Source organism: Silene latifolia, chromosome 9 (assembly GCF_048544455.1).
Source record: "Silene latifolia isolate original U9 population chromosome 9, ASM4854445v1, whole genome shotgun sequence".
NCBI lineage: Eukaryota > Viridiplantae > Streptophyta > Magnoliopsida > Caryophyllales > Caryophyllaceae > Silene > Silene latifolia.
The window spans coordinates 144697391-144720890 of NC_133534.1; positions in this window are offsets into that span (position 1 = coordinate 144697391).

Below are 23500 nucleotides of genomic sequence, written 5' to 3' on the forward strand. Positions count from 1 at the left end.
AAACATTTCAAAACATTTCAAAAATACCTGGAGTGTTTAATGCACAACGACGGGGTCGCAATGACACTAACTAGAGTCAAAACCGACACCGGACCAAAAACCGACTCGAAAATTCAAATTCCGACTCCAACAACGTGTCAAACCGAGTCAAACACAAAAACCAAAAATATCTCAAGCCTTCTATACTAAGTTTTCCCGGATTCATGTTGGTCAAGTACCAAACATGTGACTACAAAACCTAGGATAGAACAAATCATGATTGCGTTTGTTGTGATAGTGACAACACAACTCGAAGTGCCGCGACGTGGCTCGCGCCTCTTTGAGCAGCCCAGGTGGGCACGTCGCTCAAAACTCACACAACCACTCATTCTCCTATAAATACCCCTCAAATGCCACCCATTTGAGACTTACGCGAGTGTCCGCCCCCTCTTTTCTCCCTTAAAATTCTCGACTCGACTTCTAAAGTCACAATCCGACGCGTGTTTACGACCTACCGATCGTAAACACAAGCCTTACACATTGTTTGGTACCGTCATCGTGCATTAAACCACTTGTCCGACCACTTTGACCACTACACCATCACTAAACTTTTAAAACACTCTTTTACTTACCAAAACGGTTTTAAACCGAGTTTTTTCCGATCAAACAAGTTGTTACACTTACGTCGATCACTAGCCATAACCAAACATGTAAGTATGAGGGTGTAAAAATCCTCTTTTATTATGTAAGTATGAGGGTGTAAAAATCATCCTTGGTTCTATATACCATGCCGGATTTTAACCCGGGTACGATGATGAGTACCGACTAACTACATTCAGAATGGACTTAAAACAATTAGTCCATAATCATTTTCAAAACTATTCATGTCAAGCTTGTCAAAACCGAGCCCGACACCGAATATTATCAAATAATGATGATTATTCGAGTCTAGTTCTTCAAATCAACAAATGCGGTCTAAACGACCCTTTCAAAATCAAACCGGGTTCAAATACCCACTTTTAACACGTTTCATAACGTTTTCTAAACAGTCAGAACACGGCATACAGCCGTTGGCTAACCCGCGCCTCAAGCAAGCCTTTTCTTTCTCATTTTCAAAACCAGAAGGAGGCTCCTTACACCGCCGGCTGGCTCGCGCCTCTTATAGCCGTCTGGTACACGGCCTGTTCCCTTCCAGCATTAGTCTAGGACGATCCCGACTCCGGTTAACCCGGATATAGGACAGATCAGATGACTATTCAAATCATATTTGCAAAATGCCTTACTAAGACAAATGGATCATGTTATGCACCCTAAACCTAATACGGTAAATGGATGTTTAATTTCCGTCTTGCATGCAAATCAATCATTAATCCAACTCGACATCTTATACTTGATACTTGGATTAAATCAACCGACTTAGAAAGCTCTCACATGTTAGGTTTAAATCATTGGATCCGCATTCATGCATTTAAACCGTTTTATCAATTTTTGCATTCAACCAACCAAGATCGATCAGTAGAGGCCGCTAAACGCGGGCGGGATTGGGTGTCTGATTAAAGGGCTTCCCAATACGTACCTTCACCTCTTACTCAGAAACTTTGGATAGTGGACGATCTTATCCAGGGCGTACGAGAGTCATTCTAGAGATAGGATGCTAAAGAGGAACGATTTCCTTATCTTTAGTACCTATGTCAAAACGCTGCTTTGTGCTTCGATTTGACCGAGGTATAAAGTGGAATTCGAACGGGTTCCAGGCATCCCACAAATGCTTGGTGGCGACTCCGAACATCTCTAATAATTTCGAGACCCTTACCGAGACGAAACCGACCGATCTAAAAACGATCCGGTCAAAACCACATTTACGCCGCCGAGCGTGGCTTTCAAAAAGACCGCTGCGCGTCCGCAGATCGAACCGGACCCGCAGGTGGGCCATGTCCACAGATTGGCGACTCCGCTGGGGAAAACTAGGACACTTACGTCTTTGTGATCCCTAGATGGTGAGACTCGAACGAGGTCTAGGTTGGAATGCATTAATTGAAATTATGGTCACGGTCGGGTTCCTTGTCCGGGCCCACAACCTAACCCTTTTCGACCAATTGGCTCGTCTCGTCGGCGTGAGTTATCTCATCCCCGCGTTTCGAATCCCGATTGAGTCAAGCATACCATTGACGTTACACATTTTTGTTTCGTCAAAGAGCTTTCATCACTTTCGAGCACGAGGCTAGGGCACCCTCCTTGCACATTTTGTTTGGATTGGTATCCCTCTCGCAAATCGGGGTTTGATTGCTTGGTGTGTAACCCACCCTTTTAAGCCAAAACCCGTGTCAGCATGATGCATAATATAATGAAACTGTGAGTGCTTATGTGCTACTTGATCATAAGTCCTTCCGTGTCATTTTGCAAACTTTCAAAATCACCTTTTTCGCCGTTATAATGGCCATTTCAAACCTCGGTCTTTCACCGACCGATGCACGCCTTTCTAGGCCGTCGTAATGACGATTTTCAAAACTCGGTTTTGTATAACCATTTCAACAAGCCTTTCTAGGCCGTCGTAATGACGATTTTCAAACTCGGTTTTGTATAACCATTTCAACACGCCTTTCTAGGCCGTCGTAATGACGATTTTCAAACTCGGTTTTGTATAATCATTTCAACACGCCTTTCTAGGCCGTCGTAATGACGATTTTCAAACCCGGTTTTGTATAACCATTTCAAAATCACCTTTTTACGCCGTTATAATCGCCGCGTCTAGACACGGATTTTAACCCGTTTCGCGCCGACAATGGCTCTTTCAAAACCCGAGAAAAGCACACGCCCTTTTTCTCGAGACACTTTCGGGATCCCGAGGACCATGCACCGTCCCCGAGACCTCTTCAAACATTTCAAACTCGATTTTCAAAACATACAATTTTGAATTTCAAAACCGTCTTGGGAAGCAACACACTGTTTTCCGAGCCGACCCAAACTCAAACCGTCTTTTGCAAATAAACTTAAGACAACCCTTTTCAACTGATCGACTTGCGGAGATTTCTATCTTCGGAAGCCGCCCATTAAAGCGACAAATGAATCTTTTGAAAATTTCTATTTTCGAAAACTTCAGTCCACCATTGCAATTCCGCCTCGTGTCTATCGAGTCAAAGCAAACGTACTTATGGGTCTTTAATTATGAGTCGTCTCACCACGAGACCCGTCCAATGGCGTCACGCCGTCATGTTGGGCTCGTGTCAAAGGTTCGGTCAAACACCGTCACGTTATAAATCGAGTCAGCACCGAGGGACCACACACGGTCACACCGTCTTGTTGAGTCGATCTTGGTCTCGTCCTCTGCGTTGTCTGCGTTCTGTCTTGGAACTGTGTCGGATTGAGTTGTAATGTGAGCCGTTTTTCTGCCTCAGAGCCATGGCCCCGTCTTCAGCTTTGTCCAACAACAACAATGATCACAACAGAGATGTCACAACTGATCAGCTAGCCAGCCTGCTTACCGCTCTTAAGGTCACCCTGGATCGTGTCGAGACCCGTATCGACGCCCTAGAGAACAAGGAAATTGGGGAACATAATACCCCACCTCTGACTGAGACTGAAAAGAGGCTGAAACTCTTGGAAGAACAACTCCTAGCCCGGGGTAACAACATCCACCTCGAAAATAACCGAAGGTTTGAACCTGTTGGGGATCAGTTACCTGACAACTTCACCCTGACTGATGTGCCTAAGTTCAAGGGAGTGGAGGACCCACTCAACCACATCCGTGCTTTCAAAGACTACATGGCCATTAAGGGGGTCAAACAGGAACTTTTTACCAGGATCTTCCCATCCTCTTTGGAGCCAATTCCTCGCCAATGGTACTACTCCTTGGACCCGAAAAACCTTACCACATGGGATGAAATCGCAGTTGAGTTTGCCAAACAGTATGCCGACAATGTCGAGATCCAGGCCAACACCCGCACTCTCGAGGTGTTGACCCAAAACGACAAGGAGGGGTTCACTGAGTTCCTAACCCGTTGGAGGAGGGTGAGTACTCAGTTGGTTAGTAAGCCGAGTGAATCAACTTTGGTGGAAAAATTTGTCAACAACCTCCACCCGGTTTATGCCAACCTGCTGAGGTATCAAAATATAAAAACTTTTTAAGATCTGCAGATTCTGGGGACACGTATCGAGGACGACCTCCGAAAGGGTGTCTTAGCAAAGACCACAGGCAGGGGTTATCAAGGATCCACCTCAACCGGATCTCTCCCTTACGGTCAGACAAACAAGATTGATGAGGTTAACCTCGTCGAACCATCTGCAAAGAAAATCGAACGCCCTCAGAGAGTGTTCACCAACATAGGGTCGACTTATGCGAGTGCCCTGAAGAGGCTTATGGACCAAGGGAAGCTACAACCGATCGGGCCCACCCCGGACCCGGCCGACGCCAAGAAATCCCGATTTTGGAACCCCAACGCCTGCTGCCAGTATCATCGAGGGAAAGGGCATGATACCGAAAATTGCTTCAAACTCAAGCACCTCATTCAAGACATGATTGAGAAGGGAGATTTGCCTATACCCCCACCAACTAAGCCAAACAACAAGACGAATCCTCTGGGAATTCACGCCATCTCTGACGATGAGCCGACCCTAGACTGCTCTCATCTAATCTTGCCAATTGACGACGAGGTGAATGTTCTGGAAAAGGACCCTTCAGATGGAGTGTTCGTATTCGATCTTTGCCACTATGCTCACTATGTTTCAGCAAGTTGAGGAGGCCATTGCCAGCCTTTCTGAGAGAATCACCCGACTCAACGACGCCTACCGTCGACTCATCTTCAATCCCCCGGCACCACGTCCGCGGGAGAATTCCCCAAGCATTCAAAACTACCCACCCCAGGATGGATTGCTCCCGCGACCATTCTGGCATAGACCCCACGAAAATCACCTTCAAAATAACCACCTTCATGAGAAGTACCCTCAAAATAACTACCCTCAAAATAATTACCCCCACAAAAATCGCCCTCACGAAAATATTCCTCACAAGAACTACCCACCGAGGAATACCCCTCCGAGGTATCCTCGAGACCCTGAAATTAACGGCATATGGCGGGATGATGTTGAGGATGTCTATGTCGTCCCAGGAAAGGAGAAGCGGACGAAGGAAATCGGACATCTCACCCGGTCCGGACGTCCCTATCAGAATCCGAGCAACCCAGCGGTCGTTCTAACAACGAATGACCAAATCGTCCCAGAGGTGGACACTCAACCAAAGGCTCCCGAGAACTCAATCCTGAAACATCTCCAGAAAGCAAAGGCCGAGATCTCAATTTGGCAACTGATCGCAACGTCTTTTGAGCATCGACAGGCCTTGCTGCAGGCCTTAGGAAAATTAACCGTGCCCTCCACCTCTTCCCCAGAAGAAATAGTGGCACACATGACAAGAGACGCCCCTGATCTGAGCAACCCGGTCGTCTTCTCCGACGAGGATATCCCCCTGTTTGGAGCCAAAAATAACCTGACCCTGTACATCACTGTGCAATGCCTCCAAAAGAACATACCAATGGTCCTCGTGGATGACGGATCCGCCGTGAATGCCATTCCTCTCAAAACTGCCCACAGGCTGGGTATTAAGGAATCTGATTTAATCCCAACGAATCAAGGAGTACGCGCCTACGACGGCACTCGTAGCAAGGTCGCTGGGCTTATCACTCTAGCCGTCGCAACCGGGCCACTAGAAAGACAAACCAGTTTCCAAGTGGTCGACATCGACGCATCCTTCAACATGCTCCTGGGACGTCCCTGGATTCACGCCGCCAAGGCGGTCACCTCAACGCTTCACAAAAAGATCAGGGTCCCCTTCAACGGGAAAACGATCACGATCCCCGCTTCCCCAATCAAAGCAGTCATGAGAAGAGGGGTAGCCTCCCAAGCCATTGAGGAGGACGACAATGAAATGTGGGGTTTCCAAGCCGTGAATGCCATAACTGATGAACTAACAACCTCTGAATGTGACCCGTTCGCCAGCCTCACGATCAACCGTATCATGATGCCCTAGGGTTATTTCCCGGGTTTGCCGCTCAATCCGCTAAAGGACCCATTGCCTCCCTTGAAGCAGGCTAAGTTCCCCAACATTCCCTTTGGGCTGGGATACGAACCTACTGACAAAGACATCCGGGAGATGAACCTCCTAATCCGAAAACGCAAGAAGCACGGAGTCATCCTCCGTCCCTACCACCTGACTCTCAACGGATACTTTGTCCCCGAGGGAGAGTACGAACTCTACCACGGCTTTCCGGAGCCTATCTATGACTTTGTGGCGAAGGCTAGATACCCGGGAGTGGAAGTCTTCCAGGACTGCTACTTTATTCCCGACAACATCGAAGCTGCATCAACCGAGTCCAAACCGTCACCATGCCTCGACGGACAAGCTGTCACACTACTCTTTGGGGAAGATAACATCAAACGCCTCGACTATGAGGACATCATCAACATCGCCCTGAAAGACAATCAGTTTGATCCAACTGCCTTGATCTCCGATATTGACCCGGAGAAAGCCACCCAAGGCTGGAGGAAAACCATCAAGTGGACCGATCGCTAAGGCCGCATTCTCAAGATCACAACTGGAGAAGGCCCTATGTTCAAGGAGGAAAGTGCTGAAGGATCCGAGTTTGAGTCCGAGTCGGAGTCAGAGTCTGTTATAGCTCCTAACACTCCGGATGTCCCAGTCAAGGTCCCCTTCCCACTGTTTTATCACAAAGTCGTGGGTGATTCGTAGGTCGAGTCTACTAAGGTCACCCCACTCCAATGAAAGGTGACAACCTGGAGCCTGTTCCAGGGGCCACTTCCTCTGTTGTGTCGCCTCTGACTGACCACGAGATGTCTGTCCTTTCCGAGCTTTTCGCTCGTGTCAACTTAATGAACGCTAAGTTTGCTTATGACTCGTCTCATTTTAACTGCAATGCAATTCTGAATGATTATGAGGAATTTGACTTGAGTGACTACCCACCTCACTTAGCCAAAGAACTTGACAAACGGGAAACCAGAACCCCCATCATTGAGGAAACCGAGCCTATCAACATAGGAACCGACAATACACCTCAAGAACTTAGGATAAGGACAACCCTGGACCCCTCGGAAAGACAGCAGTTCATTGACCTCCTCCACGAATACAAGGACGTGTTCGCCTGGTCTTACAGAGATATGCCTGGGATTGACAGAGAAATTGGAGAGCACCGGATACCCATCAAACCCGGGCTAAACTCGTGAAATGAAGCTACGCCGGATGCGTCCCGAGTGGGCCTTAAAAATCAAAGAAGAGGTGGACAAACAGTTCAAGGCTGGGTTCATCAAAGTATCTGAATACTCTGACTGGGTGGCCAAAATTGTGCCGGTACCAAAGAAAGACGGACGAATTCGGGTTTGCGTCGACTTCAGGGATCTGAACAAGGCAAGTCCAAAGGACGACTTCCCTTTACCACATGTTGACATTCTGGTAGACAACACTGCCGAACATGCTCTCCTATCATTCATGGACGGGTATGTCGGGTACAATCAGATTAAAATGGCTGAGGAAGACATGCACAAAACTGCGTTCACTACACAGTGGGGGACATATTGCTACACGGTCATGCCTTTCGGCCTCATCAACGCCGGAGCGACCTATCAAAGAACCGCTACCACTCTCCTATATGATATGATGCACAAGGAGGTAGAGGTATATGTCGATGACATGATCGTCAAATCAAAAGAACGGGACGGCCACATCAATGCCCTCCGGAAATTCTTCGCTCGTCTGCGGAAATATAACATGAGACTAAATCCTCGAAGTGTGCATTCGGGTCACCTCCCGGAAAGCTTTTGGGACATGTCGTCAGCAAAAGAGGCATTGAGATTGATCCAACCAAAATCAAAGCCCTTCAACAAATGCCTCGGCCTAAGAACGAGAAGGAGATTCGGGGATTTCTCGGTCAGGTCCAGTACATCAGCCGGTTCATCGCCAAGCTCACTATGATTTGTGAACCGATATTCAAGAAGCTTCGCGCCTCCGATCACACCGATTGGGACGACGACGTCAGAAGGCATTCGACAGGATAAAGGAAATCCTATCCAAACCTCCCGTCCTCATGCCACCTCAACCGGGATTCCTCTATCCCCTGTACTGATCAAGTTGACACAGCCATGGGAGCAATGCTAGCACAAACAGTTGGCAACGAGGAGCGAGCCATCTACTACATCAGCAAAAAGTTTATTGAGTACGAGACAAGGTATACCCAGCTGGAAAAGACATGCCTTGCCCTAGTATGGTCAACAAAGAATCCGCGGCATTACATGCTCAGCTACTCGGTCCACATCTACTCCAAGATGGACCCGGTTAAATACATCTTCGAAAAACTCATACTAAACGAAAGGCTGTCTAGGTGGACGCTCATGCTGTCCGAGTTCGATCTCAAGTTTGTACCTCTCAAGGTTATCAAGGGAAGAGCAGTCGCTGATTTCCTAGCAGAAAATCCCGTCAACGAGGATCCAACGACCGACACATGGTCACTTCCTGACGAAGACATCCTTTGTGCCGACTCCGACGCATGGGACCAATATTTTGATGGTGCATCTAATCTAAGAGGCTTTGGGGTGGGAATACTTCTAATATCACCAGAGGGAGAACATGTTCCGATCTCGGTCAAGCTAGACTTCGCCGTCACCAACAATGCCGCTGAATATGAAGCATGTCTCATCGGCCTACAAGCAGCCATCACACTTGGCATCAAGAGATTGAGGGTCCATGGCGATTCCTCACTCATCATCAATCAGGTATCCGGATCATGGAAAATCCGATCTGACAGCTTAGCTCCCTACCGAGCAAAGATCAGTCAAGAGGCCGAATTCTTCGACCAAATCGACTACTTCCACTTGCCGCGAGAGGAAAATCAATTTGCTGATGCCCTGGCAAAACTTGCCGCGCTCGTCAACATACTTGACGACATGACGTCAATGCCCCTGTGTGTCGAGAGACGGAGCGAGCCAGCTCACATTTGTGCCATTATCGACGACGAGGAAAGCCATGATGAACCTTGGTACCAAGCCATCCTCAATTACAAAACCAAAAACGAATTCCCTCCCAACTCTGATCAAAGAGGACAAAGAGCCATCCGTTTACTTGCATCACAATTTGTGATAAACCAAAATCAACTCTACAAAAGAACACCCCAAGGAATTCTCTATAATACTCCGTATTTATGAGTCTTTGGGTACTCTATCGAGTAGGCCTTACTCTGTCGAGTAAGGGTGAGTTGCGTTTTAAAATAGTTTCTGACCTGTTGGGTACTCGATCGAGTAACTAGGATACTCGATCGAGTAAGGGGGCACTCGATCGAGTACCTTAGCTACTCGATCGAGTAGCTCGGTTAGCGGGTGATAATTCGACGGGTTTTGTTAATAACACGGATTAATATATAAATCTTTCCGTCACTTTCATAATACACTTTTACAAACCTAATAACATTAAAAGGGAGATTCAAGTTACGTTCTTCGCATTCATCCCTGTTGTTGACAAATCCCGGAGCTTGAGAGGTCGAATTCCATCGTTCTTTATACCTCTGTGATCCTTGCGTCGAGGGTAAGATCTACATACCAATTTTATAGTATTTCGTCAAGTTTCGTTAAACCCGAATTTTGGGATTGGGGGTTTTGTGTTAGTTTTGTGATTGTTAGTAATTATGTGATTATATGTTAGGAGAAGGATTCGTAGAAAAGGATTTGTGATACAATTTGTTGAGACCGCAGGTCGATTGTGTTCTTTGTTCCGGTAGGATTTCCTACTCAGTATTAGTCCCATAATGGGATGATTGTTGATGTGTTGAGATTGATTGTTTGATATAGTAATTGTATTGTGACGGCTGTGATTGTGATTGTGATTGTTTGTCTATGGTTCTCGAGGCGTGTCCTCGGCTGAGTGGGGTCACTTGCGGGAGTGGCTTCACGCCCTAGTTTCGCCTTCTGTGGAACCCGCCACAGAAGGGATGTGCACATTAATGGACATGGTTATCGCTCATTATGAGGAGCGGGGATTTGGTGGGTACGGCTGCGGTCCCCCACCGCGGGCTGGTCCAAAGGGACGATCGGTGATTGAGATGATTGGAATTGGCGTGATCATGTGTGTGTGACAGCTTAAGTCTGTTTATCTTATTGTTGATATATATAAGTTGTGTGATTAGTACTGACCCGTTTAAATGTTTTAAAAACTGTGGTGATCCATTCGGGGGTGGTGAGCAGTTATTGAGCAGGTATGATATGATGTGTATGGGATAGCTGGGATGAGTCATCACGTGGCAGTTAGAAGTCTTCCGCTGTGTCAGACGATGTTTTATAGCTTTGATAGTTTTAGCAGTAGACCGTTTGAGAATCTTGTATTTCTTTTTATCAGTTTGGTATTGCTATGTAATCACTTTAAACTTTATTTACTTTTAAGGTAGTTTCGTTATTGTCTTATGAATATCATGCCTCGGGTAACCGAGATGGTGGCATCCTTATACCTGAGTGGTCCTGGTAAGGCACTTGGAGTATGGGGGTGTTACATTCTCCTCCTTTGCATTGACCATCACAAAGCCAAAAAAGTCATGGGAGAGGTTCACGACGGAGAATGCGGCCCTCACATGAGTGCAATGATGCTTACACGGAAAATCATGCGGCTGGGTTACTACTGGACAACCATGGAAGCCGATTGCCGTAACTACGTCAAACATTGCCACAATTGCCAAATCTTCGCCAACATACAACACATACCACCATCCCTTTTATACACCATGACATCACCCTGGCCTTTCTCAACCTGGGGCATCGACATCATCGGGAAAGTCAACCCGATAGGCACCAAGGGGCATTGCTTCGTCCTCGTCGCCATCGACTACTTCACCAAATGGGTGGAAGCACAGTCATATGCAGTCTTGACCGCCAAACAAGTGGCCAAGTTCATTCAAAACAACATCATCTGCCGATATGGGGTACCCCATGAAATCATCAGCGATCAAGGCTCGCACTTCCGGGCGGAAACTCAAGCTTTGCTGGCAAATACAAGATCAAACGACATCGATCATCCCCCTACCGTCCCCAAACTAATGGAACGGTGGAGGCAGCGAACAAAACTCTTGTCACCATTATCAAGAAAATGCAAGACAAATACCGCGACTAGCCGAGCAAACTCCCATTCGCACTCTGGGGATACCGAACCTCCATTCGAACACTGACAGGCGCCACACCCTTCTACCTAGCATACGGTATGGAGGCGGTTCAACCGGTGGAGTTAGAGGTCCCATCTCTACGCATTCTATTGGAGAGTCAAGTCCCTGAGGCGGAATGGACCCATCGAACGTACGAACAACTCACTCTTCTAGACGAACGACGACTCAACGCCTTGCACAACGCCCAGCTATACCAACGACGTATGCAACGGGCATTCAACAAGAAGGTCAAACCCCGAAACATCCGGGAGGGCGACTTGGTCCTCAAGTCAGTCCGAGCACCATTACCCGTCGATCCGAGGGGAAAATTCAAACCCAACTGGGCCGCGCCATACCTGGTCAAGAAAATACTTTCGGGGGGCGCAGTGAGACTGAGTGACCTAGATGGGGAGGACTTTACAAACCCGACCAACCTAGACCAACTCAAGAAATACTACCCTTGAACCCTATCAACCAACAACCTAGCCTAGTTTTGCAACTAGCACCAACCTCAACCCTTTTCAAGTCAAGTTCCTCAATATGTTCTGATTTGAAATTGCATGTTTTATCGAGTCTAAGCCGCGGTTGCCCGTTTCGAATGTCCTTTGATCCGTCAAAGGCAACGTCCATTTGCACTACAAAAACAAACCCCTGAACTACGAGCATGGTTTGATTTCACCTCTTCAGGTGAATACATAGGCAGTCCCTCTTATGCCTGAGGGATACAACCACAAAACCCAATTCAAATTCACAAATCATTTCGAACTACGGTCATGGTTTGATTTCACCTCTCCCGGTGAATACGTAGGCAGTCCTTTCTTACACAAGAAGGATACAACCATTCCCACAATCAAAAAACAACCATCCTCATACAAAACATTACCCACATACAAAAAATATCCCAAAAAAAAGAGAAAAGGGAAAACCATTCCCTTCCCCACAAAATACAAAAATGAGCCTTTCTCCCTTTCCACAAAATACCACTTTCCCAAGTGCAATTGTTTAGGACGATTCAAATCGAGCTGCCTTCGCAAAATGGATGGAAGAAACAAGCGTTCATAATTTTCGACACGAGCAATCCTCTTATTTAATTAATAATGGGAGGGATTACAATTTCAACAACAAATAAAGCTCGACGAGTCTACAACTTGTCAAAGCTAAGGTGTCCACTAACACACCCCACATAGTAAAACTAGCACAAAACACACAACAACTAGCAAGTACAACATAATAAAAACTCACAACAATAATACAACATAATAATAAAGTGGGTAATGGAGGTCTTCACTCTTCCATTCTACACTTGCCTTTTCCTTCAGGGTACATCTTCCCCTTGTTCTTCTTGTTGGCCCGCCTAGCATGGACTTCTTCCTCGGAACGGATCCTAAACGGATCTAAGATGGCGACGGCCTCTGGTCTAGCACAAGACCACATATTTGACCCAAGACGAGCCAATGCACGGCCCACCATACTCTTGGGGCCGGAACTCCTCCTCTTCGGTGGTCTCATCACATCGGGAGTAGCTCCATCAACATACTCCTCAAAGAAGGCACGGTTGGCCTTGCCAACCTCTCGGTACTTCAAGTCGACAACCTCGTCCTTACGGAATTTGGATCTCTCTTCCAAGGACGGAGCACGTGACCATTTGACATAAGCGGGAGTCACCCATGTCGTGGCAACGGGGTTTGGCACCTCCCAAAGTGGCCGAGTGGCCCGCCATCTTTCAAAGAATTCCACAAGCTCGGAGTTCCGGAAAACATTCTCTTGGACAAGAATATCTTGAGAGGGCACCTTTTGTTGACGCCCCATTTGCCTCATGAGCCTTTCGGGATAAATGAAGGAAATAACTTTCAAGCCTACCACCATCAAAGAACGAGGACTAGCACCCAAAGCGGGCAACCCCGTGAAGGACCTCAAGTGCCACCACGGCACCACCCAACGGATATGAGGACCACCCTCCTCCGCCAATCTCGCGGCCCAATAGGCCTCGGTGGAAGCAAAACTATCCGGGTACAACTTCTTCCTCATAGTAAGGTGACGGAAGGAGTAAGAAGAAGGATTAACCGGAGGCTCTACATACCTTAGCCTCTCCAATAGCCACACTTGGAGGATCCTTGGCGATCCAAAAGAGGGAGCTTCTCCACAAGAGCCTTCCTTGTCCAAAGCTTGGATAATCTCTCCAAGCACCAACCATGATGGATCTCTACCATGCTCCATTTGCTCAATCACATGGATAAGGGTCATGCTACCATGGCATCTCGGCCCCTCCTTCTTCAAGACATCAACAAAGAGGTACACATGGACAAGGCAAAATGCAAGAGCCCTTCTCCTAGCAACCTCCGAGACATTAGCATCTAACCGATTCGAGAAGATGTTAATAAGAGACAACATATCCACACCATGTGGAGCAAGAAGAAAGTTGACTTGGCTTGTTGATAAGCCCAACATGGAACGAAATTTCTCCTTGTAGCACAACCGAGTCGGAGGAAGCACCGGAACACAACCCGGCCACCCACCAATGGCTCCAACTTCTTCGGCAAGAGGACAATGAAGGGTAATATCCGTATAAAACCCATTAAATTTAAGGATTATAACGTAAATTTTATACGTGATTAATAGTCATAAACGAAAAACACAATGAAACGATAAAGATTAAGTAATAACCTCCGGTCCTAGTGCAATTCGGCAATGAGAGATCAAAGTAGATCTCCTCCTAAATGATGCACCCAAGATTGTCCGAGAAATGCCCTTGTGCTAGAATGAATCCTCTAATTGCCTTGCAATATTGAGAGGATTGTTTTGTGAGTTTTCGTTGGATGAGAGATCCGAATTTTGAGAGGCAATTTTCTCAAAACCCTAATTTGTTTTTGCAAATGACAATTAGGTTGCAAGTGAGGAGAGGGTCTCCTTTTTGTTTCCTCTCATTCGGCCGGCCATGGGCTACCTAGGGAAGTGGGCTTCCACTTCCTTTTAGTTTTAGCTCATGGTCTGGTTCGCAAATCGCTAAAATGTATATGACGCGGTGTTGTTATAAATCGTCATCGGTTATCGGTTATTAAAGCATCAACTAATAATACGGATTAGTTGAAACATTAATACATGTCCGACAAAGACGATATTGTATAATTATGTTCAATATACATTTAATTAAATATAAATCGCTTATATTCAATTTACGAATTAACTGCTTAATTCGCCTTAGCCATTATTATTTAATCCGTATTAAATAAAATATCTCAACATCACATTTTGACTAATTATTATTCAAATAACTCAGACTAACTGGTTAGTCAAATTTGGCATCTACATGACTGTATTTTCATACCGTCACATCTTTCAAACGTATCCTATAGGTGTGACTTTTAGGGACCAGTTGATCACCGCCATCTGTATGACAATAACGTCAAACTTATCTAGCAAGCCAACCGTTATTGATAAACATGGACCAACTGATTATGATACAAAAGTATACCCTTTGATCCTTTTAGAGATTTATAAGTCCTTGCACTAACTGTAAAGGACACCAGCCCCAACAAGCTCCCACTTGTCCGTACAAGTGTATGTGCAATGACGTTATCCGCACTAACTGGAGGACACAGCTCCAACAAACTCCCACTTGTCCGTACAAGTGTATGTGCGATAACCGATTCTCATATTCATTTAAAATTTCTCCCACTCAATGTAAAACAATTTGCAGATTCGGATCCGCAAAGGTCGTATTTTACAATCGATCTGTATATAGAGTGGTTTCCCCGACTAGAGAGTAACTTAACTGATAAAGCGAATACGTATTCGAGCATGGCCATGCATTTCAGTTACAGCTCCTCGAGTGGCCCTGAGAAATATCGAGTACCTGATAAAGGCTGAATATTTCCTTCAACTCGAAATCCTTCCGATCTAAGCACAGCATGAAATGACCCAGAAACAATCTACTTGGCCCCCTGTTACGGATGACCGTGAGAAAGAAACCAAAGTCACCCAAAATCGCCTTAGTCTCAAGAGACAACGATAGTCAAAAAATCGACTCTTAGGATCACCATGGAGGTCCTATCCACGACCTGGCACCGAATGTTATAAAACATTTAGGACTCCACGTTGATGTCACAATTGTGTCCTACGTGATATCCGTATAACACGCCTCGTGATTGGTCACAACCGGTTGACTTATGGCTCGTTGAACCCACCATCAACCAATGTCACAAAATAATTACCTTGAGTTATCAGCTCACGTGGGTAATTAAGGACCATAAAATATAATGTTTGTTCAGTTCACTTTGTGGTGTTCAAAATTTGTCGTACAAATCCACATGAAAAACAAAATATATAAAAATTATCAAAACGATGATGTCGTATAGAGTACAAAAGAGAATGAATCTAATCCATAAAAGAGTACTACAACTTAGGAACACGTTTAATTCCCATGGAATTAACATGCCCTTCATGCTTATCTTGTCGTAATGGTTTAGTGAGAGGATCTCGCTATGTTATCATCTCGTAGCAATCTTTTCTATCACTACTTCCTTTTGCTCCACGTAATCTCGGATTAGATGAGCTTTCCGTTATACATGTCTAGACTTGTTGCTAGACTTTGGCTCCTTAGCTTGGAAGATGGCACCTCTATTGTCGCAATAGATGGTGATCGGGTCATTCGAACTAGGCACTATCGATAGTCCATGTAAGAATTGACGCATCCATATCGCTTCCTTTGTAGCTTCGTACGCGGCATAGTACTCGGACTCGTCGTAGAATCTGCAGTAATGCTTTGTTTGGAACTCTTCCACTGATCGCAGCGCCATTAAGAGTAAAAACGAATCCAGACCGAGATTTCGAGTCATCACGATCCGTTTGGAAGCTAGCATCTGCGAATCGGTTGCGCAGCTTTTGTTCGCCTCCATAAGTCAATGCCCAATCTTTAGTCCTCCGTAGGTACTTAAGAATGTTCTTGACAACCATCCAATGTGATTCACCCGGATGCTGTTGGAATCGACTTGTCATACTCAATGCATATGCCACGTCCGGGCGTGTGCATATCATGGCATACATGATTGATCCTATAGCCGAGGCATAAGGAATCCGTGTCATGCGCTCTTTCTCTTCCTGTGTCTCTGGTGACTGAGACTTGCTCAAATGCACCCCCGGAGCCATAGGAAGAAACCCCTTCTTGGAGTTAGTCATGCTGAATCTCTCTAGGACTTTGTCTATGTAAGACTCTGATCGAGAGATAACATCCGTCGTGATCTATCTCGATAGATACGGATGCCTAGAATTCTTTGCGCCTCACCCAGATCTTTCATCCGGAAATGGTTTTTCAACCATACTTTCACCGAAGTTAAGAGAGGTATGTCATTCCCAATCAGGAGTATGTCATCGACATACAATATTAGGAAGACAATCTTGCTCCCACTCGACTTGATATAAAGACATGGTTCCTCGACCGATCGAGTAAATCCATTTTCTTTAATCACTTGGTCGAAGCGATGATTCCAACTCCGAGATGCTTGCTTAAGTCCATAAATGGAACGCTTAAGCTTGCACACTTTCTTAGGATGTTGTGGATCGATGAAACCTTCGGGTTGTACCATGTACAACTCTTCCTCCAAAAAACCGTTTAAGAAGGCGGTTTTCACATCCATTTGCCAAATTTCATAGTCATGAAAAGCGGCAATCGCTAAGATAATCCGAATGGAACGCAACATGACTACGGGTGCAAAAAATTCATCGTAGTGCAAACCTGGCACTTGGGTGAAACCTTTAGCAACTAGTCGTGCTTTATAGATATCTTGTTGACCTTCCACAGAATGCTTTATCTTGTAAAGCCATTTGCATTGAAGGGGACGAACCTTAGCAGGTAAGTCAACAAGATCCCATACGTTGGTTCTCATACATAGAGTCCATCTCGGATTGCATGGCCTCAAGCCATAGCTTTGAGTCGGAACTAGTCATGGCACCTTTATAGGTTGCGGGTTCACTACTCGTTAAGAGTAGAACGTCATCTATATCATGTTCCTCGACCATACAAATGTATCTGTCTGGAGGAATAGAGACTCTTCCCGACCTCCTAGGTTCCTCAGGAATATTCACCGCAGCCGGGATTGAAGGAATTGGTTCCTCCAATGGTTGCTCGGTATTTGGTTCTGGAATCTCCGACAGGTCGAAGGTTCTATCACTCTTTGCATTCTCGAGAAATTCCTTCTCCAAGAATGTCGCACTAGCCGCAACAAAAACACGTTGTTCGGATGGCGAATAGAAGTAATGACCAAGTGTTCCTTTAGGATAACCTATAAAGTATGTCTTGACCGATCGCGGGCCGAGCTTATCCTCGTGTCTCCACTTGACATAAGCCTCGTAGCCCCAAACCCGTATAAAGGACAAGTAAGGGACCTTTCCCTTCCATAGTTCATATGGAGTCTTGTCAACAGCTTTAGACGGACTTCGGTTAAGTATTAGAGCAGCTGACAGAAGAGCATAACCCCACAATGAGTCAGGCAACACGGTGTGACTCATCATGGATCGAACCATATCAAGTAGTGTTCGATTTCTCCGTTCGGACACACCATTCAACTGAGGTGTTCCAGGTGGAGTTAACTGTAAGGCAATCCCACAGTCCTTAACGTGTTGATCAAACTCGTGAGAAAGATACTCGCCACCACGATCTGAACGTAGGGTTTTAATCTTTCTACCAAGTAGGTTCTGGACCCTATTTTGGTATTCTTTGAATTTCTCAAAGGATTCACTTTTGTGCTTCATTAAGTAGACATAGCCATATCTACTTAAATCGTCCGTGAAAGTGATTAAATACCTATAGCCTTCTCGTGCGGTGATTGACATAGGTCCACATACATCCGTGTGTATGAGTCCTAATAGGTCAGCAGCGCGCATTCCAACACCTTTGAAGGAAATACGAGTCATCTTACCGATGAGACATGATTCACACGTGACAAATGATTGAAAATCAAAGGCCGAGATAGCTCCATTTTTAATGAGTCATTTTTACGCGTTTCTCATTAATGTGTCCCATACGGCAGTGCCATAGATACGTTTGATCTTTGTCACCAACCTTTAACTTTTTATTCATTACGTGTAATATTTCTATGGTTTGATCTAAAACATAAATTCCGTTCATGGAGACCGCCTTGCCATAAATCATATCGTGTAAAGAGAAAATGCAAGTATTATTCTCTATTACAAATGAAAAACCAAGTTTGTCAAGTGCGAAACCGAAATAATGTTTTTCGAAAGATCTGGTACATAATAGCAATCATATAATGACAACTCAAATCCGCTAGGAAGCTGGATCACATATGTCCCCTTTGAGACGGCAGCCACTCTTGCTCCATTCCCGACACGCAGTCCACCTCACCCTTTACGAGGGGTTCGATGTTTCGGAGCCCCCGCACATGATTACACAGATGAGAACCACAACCAATATCTAGTACCCAAGTTCCGTAACTTGCGTGGTTAATCTCAATCATATGAATAAAAGTAGAAGAGAGAGAAGACATACCAACAGGTTTAACGCGACCCGCTTTTATGTCCTCATAATAAACAGGACATGTACGCCTCCAATGCCCATCTTGTGGCGGTGATGGCATTCCATGTTTTCGGTCTTGCTCTTTGTCGCGCCCGATGAGGTGCTCGACTCACCAGCCCACTCTTACCTCGAACCCGACTTCTTAAACTTCGGTTTGCCTCCGCTAGGCCTGGCTGAACCTTGCCCTTACCCTTGCCCTTGTTTGACACAACGAGAACATCTTGTTTCATGCTCCCACTGAACTTCATGTCCTTCTCGGTCTGTACGAGAAGGGAGTGCAGTTCGTGGGGACTTTTCTTCAAATCATTCATATAGTAATTCGCTCTAAATTGCGAAAAACCATCGTGGAGTGAGTGAAGCATGCGGTCAATAACAATGTTCTCGCTGATCTTACAATCAAGCGTCTCCAGCTTCTCGACATTCTCAATCATGCTGAGAATGTGTGGGCTAACTGGTTGGCCCTTCTGGAGTCTCGCATCAAAGAAGCGAGTGGTATGCTCATAGGTCACGATTCTCGGTGCTTTCGAGAATTCCTTGGTGAGCGTGGTGAAAATCTTGTTTGCACCTTGGGCTATGAAGCGTTTCTGCAAATTGGGTTCCATTGCAAAAATGATTACGTTTTTAATCGCACCCGCTTCCAAGGCGAAATCGTTATACTTGTCGATCTCGTTAATTCCAGCCGTGGGGCCTGGGTTTGACGGCATGGGCTCAAGCGAAATTTGAGCTTTCCGTCGCCAGCGGCAGATTCCGTAATCTTTGCCTCCCCAGTCCGCGAAGTTTGATCCATCATTCTTCGATCGAGTTGATGATTCATCTGATTCATGAAGATCCGAAGCCAGGACTCACGGTCCAATGTGGCACTTGGCATTGGGTCGTTCAAGTGACCAGCCATATTGTTATTTGCAGTTTAAGTGAACGTGATCTACACTGAAAAAGAAAGAAAACACAAAACGAAATAAGCAACTCATCGAGGTGATTTAAGTCTATTTAAAATTCATTTTAATCGTGTAGACTCATTGCACTTGTATAATTGATCTCCCTCAAGAATAATACAAGTGATCCCAAGACTCAATTTCCGTAAATTGATAAGCCAACTGTTTAGCTAGTTCTTCCGTAAAAACTCTTGGTCGATAGATTTCCGTAAATCCTATCTATAGTCCACCATAATCACAGGATCGTACGAGTGACCATAGTGTTGAGATAAAATAGGTCAATCGGTTCCAACTTACCCGACGTAGAAGGGGTCATATTATGCCTACCGACGAAGAAGGGATTCATTGGAGTTTGATCTATAAAGACCGTTCTTAATTTTTGTTTATACGAGGAAGATCCCATCAACTAAGTTTCAATTCATTTTAAGTGAACGAATAACTAGCAACTGCGTGAATGAATTAATTTAGATGATGGCTTAAATCGTGTGACATGCGAATGTCATAGAAAACTAACGCGTGACCTCTACATGAGTCAGTTTTCATGCAAATATTAGGTGGTTTGGTTTTTAGGCGGAATATGATGCATACTATCGTTACGATAAAATAAATAAATGAATGCAATACGTAAATAAAAATTCCTAGTGTGGCCTATCCTAGTAAAAAAAACATAATACAACTTTGGAATCCACCGTTGGACCCGAAAAGCTTGTCTTGATGTTCCATCTTAGTCCATGCAGCGGGAGTGAGCATCCGATCTCCATCTTTAGTCTTCTCAAAATTACAATTAAAAATTACAAAATATAAACCTATTTACATTCTAAATAAAAACTGTAATTAAAAGAAATAAAAGGAGATACGAGATCTCAAAATACAACCAAGACCGTGTTCCATCATTACGGTAACACGTTCTACTAAGGCCACACTAAGTTACAACCGTTTGCAAAATAAATAAAAGCATTCAAGACATTCAAAATAACGATAAATAAAATGCATCAACTAAAATTTAAATTTATTCGTGACATAATTCCGTAATTATGTTAAATTTATCCAAACCACCAAAGATAATTAAAATTATATGACAAAACCGCTTTAGTCAAGTTAATTTTAATCCGAGATAATCCGTTACTATAAATCGTTTTAAAGTAACTTAATTTTACGTGGGTGAACCGTTTCACTATCAAGCGAGAGCATAAATCCGTTTTATGCAACAAAGGCCTAAAAAAAACAAAATTTTTTTTTTTTTTTTTCACTGCTGGGCGTGAACAGTACCACGAATTTTTTTTTTTTTTTTTAAATGTTGCTGAAAACCGTGAGCAACAAAAGGAACAAAAAAACGGCTCAATCAACAAAAGATCAAACAACAAAACGATTTGTAAAAACCCAATTGCAATTTAATCTAATCCGTATAGAATTGAAATTACAATTGATACATCTTTAACATATTGCAATAATGATCGATTAAAATTACAACATGTAAAGAATGATTGAAAACAAGAGATCGAATGATCTATCAAAATTGTGTGGCACGCATAACGATGCAAAACAAATCAGGCCGTGTACATAAAACACACGGTTTCCAGAAAAAAATTTCCGAGACAAAATAATGCCACACGAAATTTTATGCAATCACTTTGATAGATCTTTTACATATTGCAATGAATATCGATTACAATACAATATGCAAAGATCAAAATAAAAACAAAAGACAACCAACACCGTGTATACAAGACACGGTTCATAAGGCACAAAACAAAAACAAAAACGCAGCAATTAAAAAAAATTGCCGAGGGCAAAAAAAATTGTGCCGAATGAAAATTAATCAAAAATACATCGATTCAAAAATCGTTTGATGAAAATCACATAGAAAAATTTACGTGGCCTCGCTCTGATACCACTTGAAGGGTAATATCCGTATAAAACCCATTAAATTTAAGGATTATAACGTAAATTTTATACGTGATTAATAGTCATAAACGAAAAACACAATGAAACGATAAAGATTAAGTAATAACCTCCGGTCCTAGTGCAATTCGGCAATGAGAGATCAAAGTAGATCTCCTCCTAAATGATGCACCCAAGATTGTCCGAGAAATGCCCTTGTGCTAGAATGAATCCTCTAATTGCCTTGTAATATTGAGAGGATTGTTTTGTGAGTTTTCGTTGGATGAGAGATCCGAATTTTGAGAGGCAATTTTCTCAAAACCCTAATTTGTTTTTGCAAATGACAATTAGGTTACAAGTGAGGAGAGGGTCTCCTTTTTGTTTCCTCTCATTCGGCCGGCCATGGGCTACCTAGGGAAGTGGGCTTCCACTTCCTTTTAGTTTTAGCTCATGGTCTGGTTCGCAAATCGCTAAAATGTATATGACGCGGTGTTGTTATAAATCGTCATCGGTTATTAAAGCATCAACTAATAATACGGATTAGTTGAAACATTAATACATGTCCGACAAAGACGATATTGTATAATTATGTTCAATATACATTTAATTAAATATAAATCGCTTATATTCAATTTACGAATTAACTGCTTAATTTGCCTTAGCCATTATTATTTAATCCGTATTAAATAAAATATCTCAACATCACATTTTGACTAATTATTAGTCAAATAACTCAGACTAACTGGTTAGTCAAATTTGGCATCTACATGACTGTATTTTCATACCGTCACATCTCTCAAACGTATCCTATAGGTGTGACTTTTAGGGACCAGTTGATCACCGCCATCTGTATGACAATAACGTCAAACTTATCTAGCAAGCCAACCGTTATTGATAAACGTGGACCAACTGATTATGATACAAAAGTATACCCTTTGATCCTTTTAGAGATTTATAAGTCCTTGCACTAACTGTAAAGGACACCAGCCCCAACAGACAAAGCTCACCTTTCGGGAAAACGAAAACATTTTGTTTCGAATCCCAAAACCGAGAACACGCTTCAAGAAATGAGGGTTGCACCTTGACTTGACGAAGCACCAACAATTGACCAACTCCCATGCAATCGAGTTGATACTTCTCGGGAGGCGACAAATCCTGGCACCATTGTCGCAATGTGTTCTCCAAAGCATCCATGAAATATTTTTGTGGAAGAAGAGGAGATTTTGTAGAGATGTTTTTGTGTTTCGGATGCTGAAACAATGAAGCGCAAACGTCCCTATTTATACAAAATGATCAGCGCATTTTTCAGGAAAAGAGGAGAGCCGGCTTCCATCGCCGAGCAGCTCGCGCCTCTTTGAGGCTTCCCCATGATTCCCGCTGTTGAATTGTCTCTTTCAACATGTGTTTTCTCCTGACACCTCAAACCTCCCGCCAGGAACCCCGCGCCTCTTCGGGATGATCCGGGAAATTTTGTGTTTCTTCACACTCACATTTTCTTGTTTTCGCGTTTTACGAAATCCGACACAGTTTCCATGACGCAGCTTTAAACATACGGGTTTTTCTTTCTTTTTTCAAGGGGGGAAGGGCTAGTCGCCCCGATCCGCGACAGATCGTTTCCATGTCAGTCGAAATTCCGAAATTTTTTTCGCAACACAAAAATCAAAATCGAAAATTGATAACTCGACATCAATTATCCTTAAAAATTCAAGCACTCACAAATTCGAGTCTTGACCTCAAAAGCCAAATGTACTCGCAAAAATCATTTCCAAAATTCTTTCCTGACGGTTTGAGTTTTTATATTTTTTCGAGTCAATTTTCGATAATTTCGATGCAATTTAATTCACGACACGAGTTAATTGCTCAAATTCTCATATCAATTCCTTTTGAATTCCGAACGTGGCGATTTTGTCACGGAATTTTCAAAATTTCAATTTTAACTTCAAGCCATCTTGGTTAATTTTGATTTTTCAAACAAATGCTTTACGTGGTCAAATGCTTCT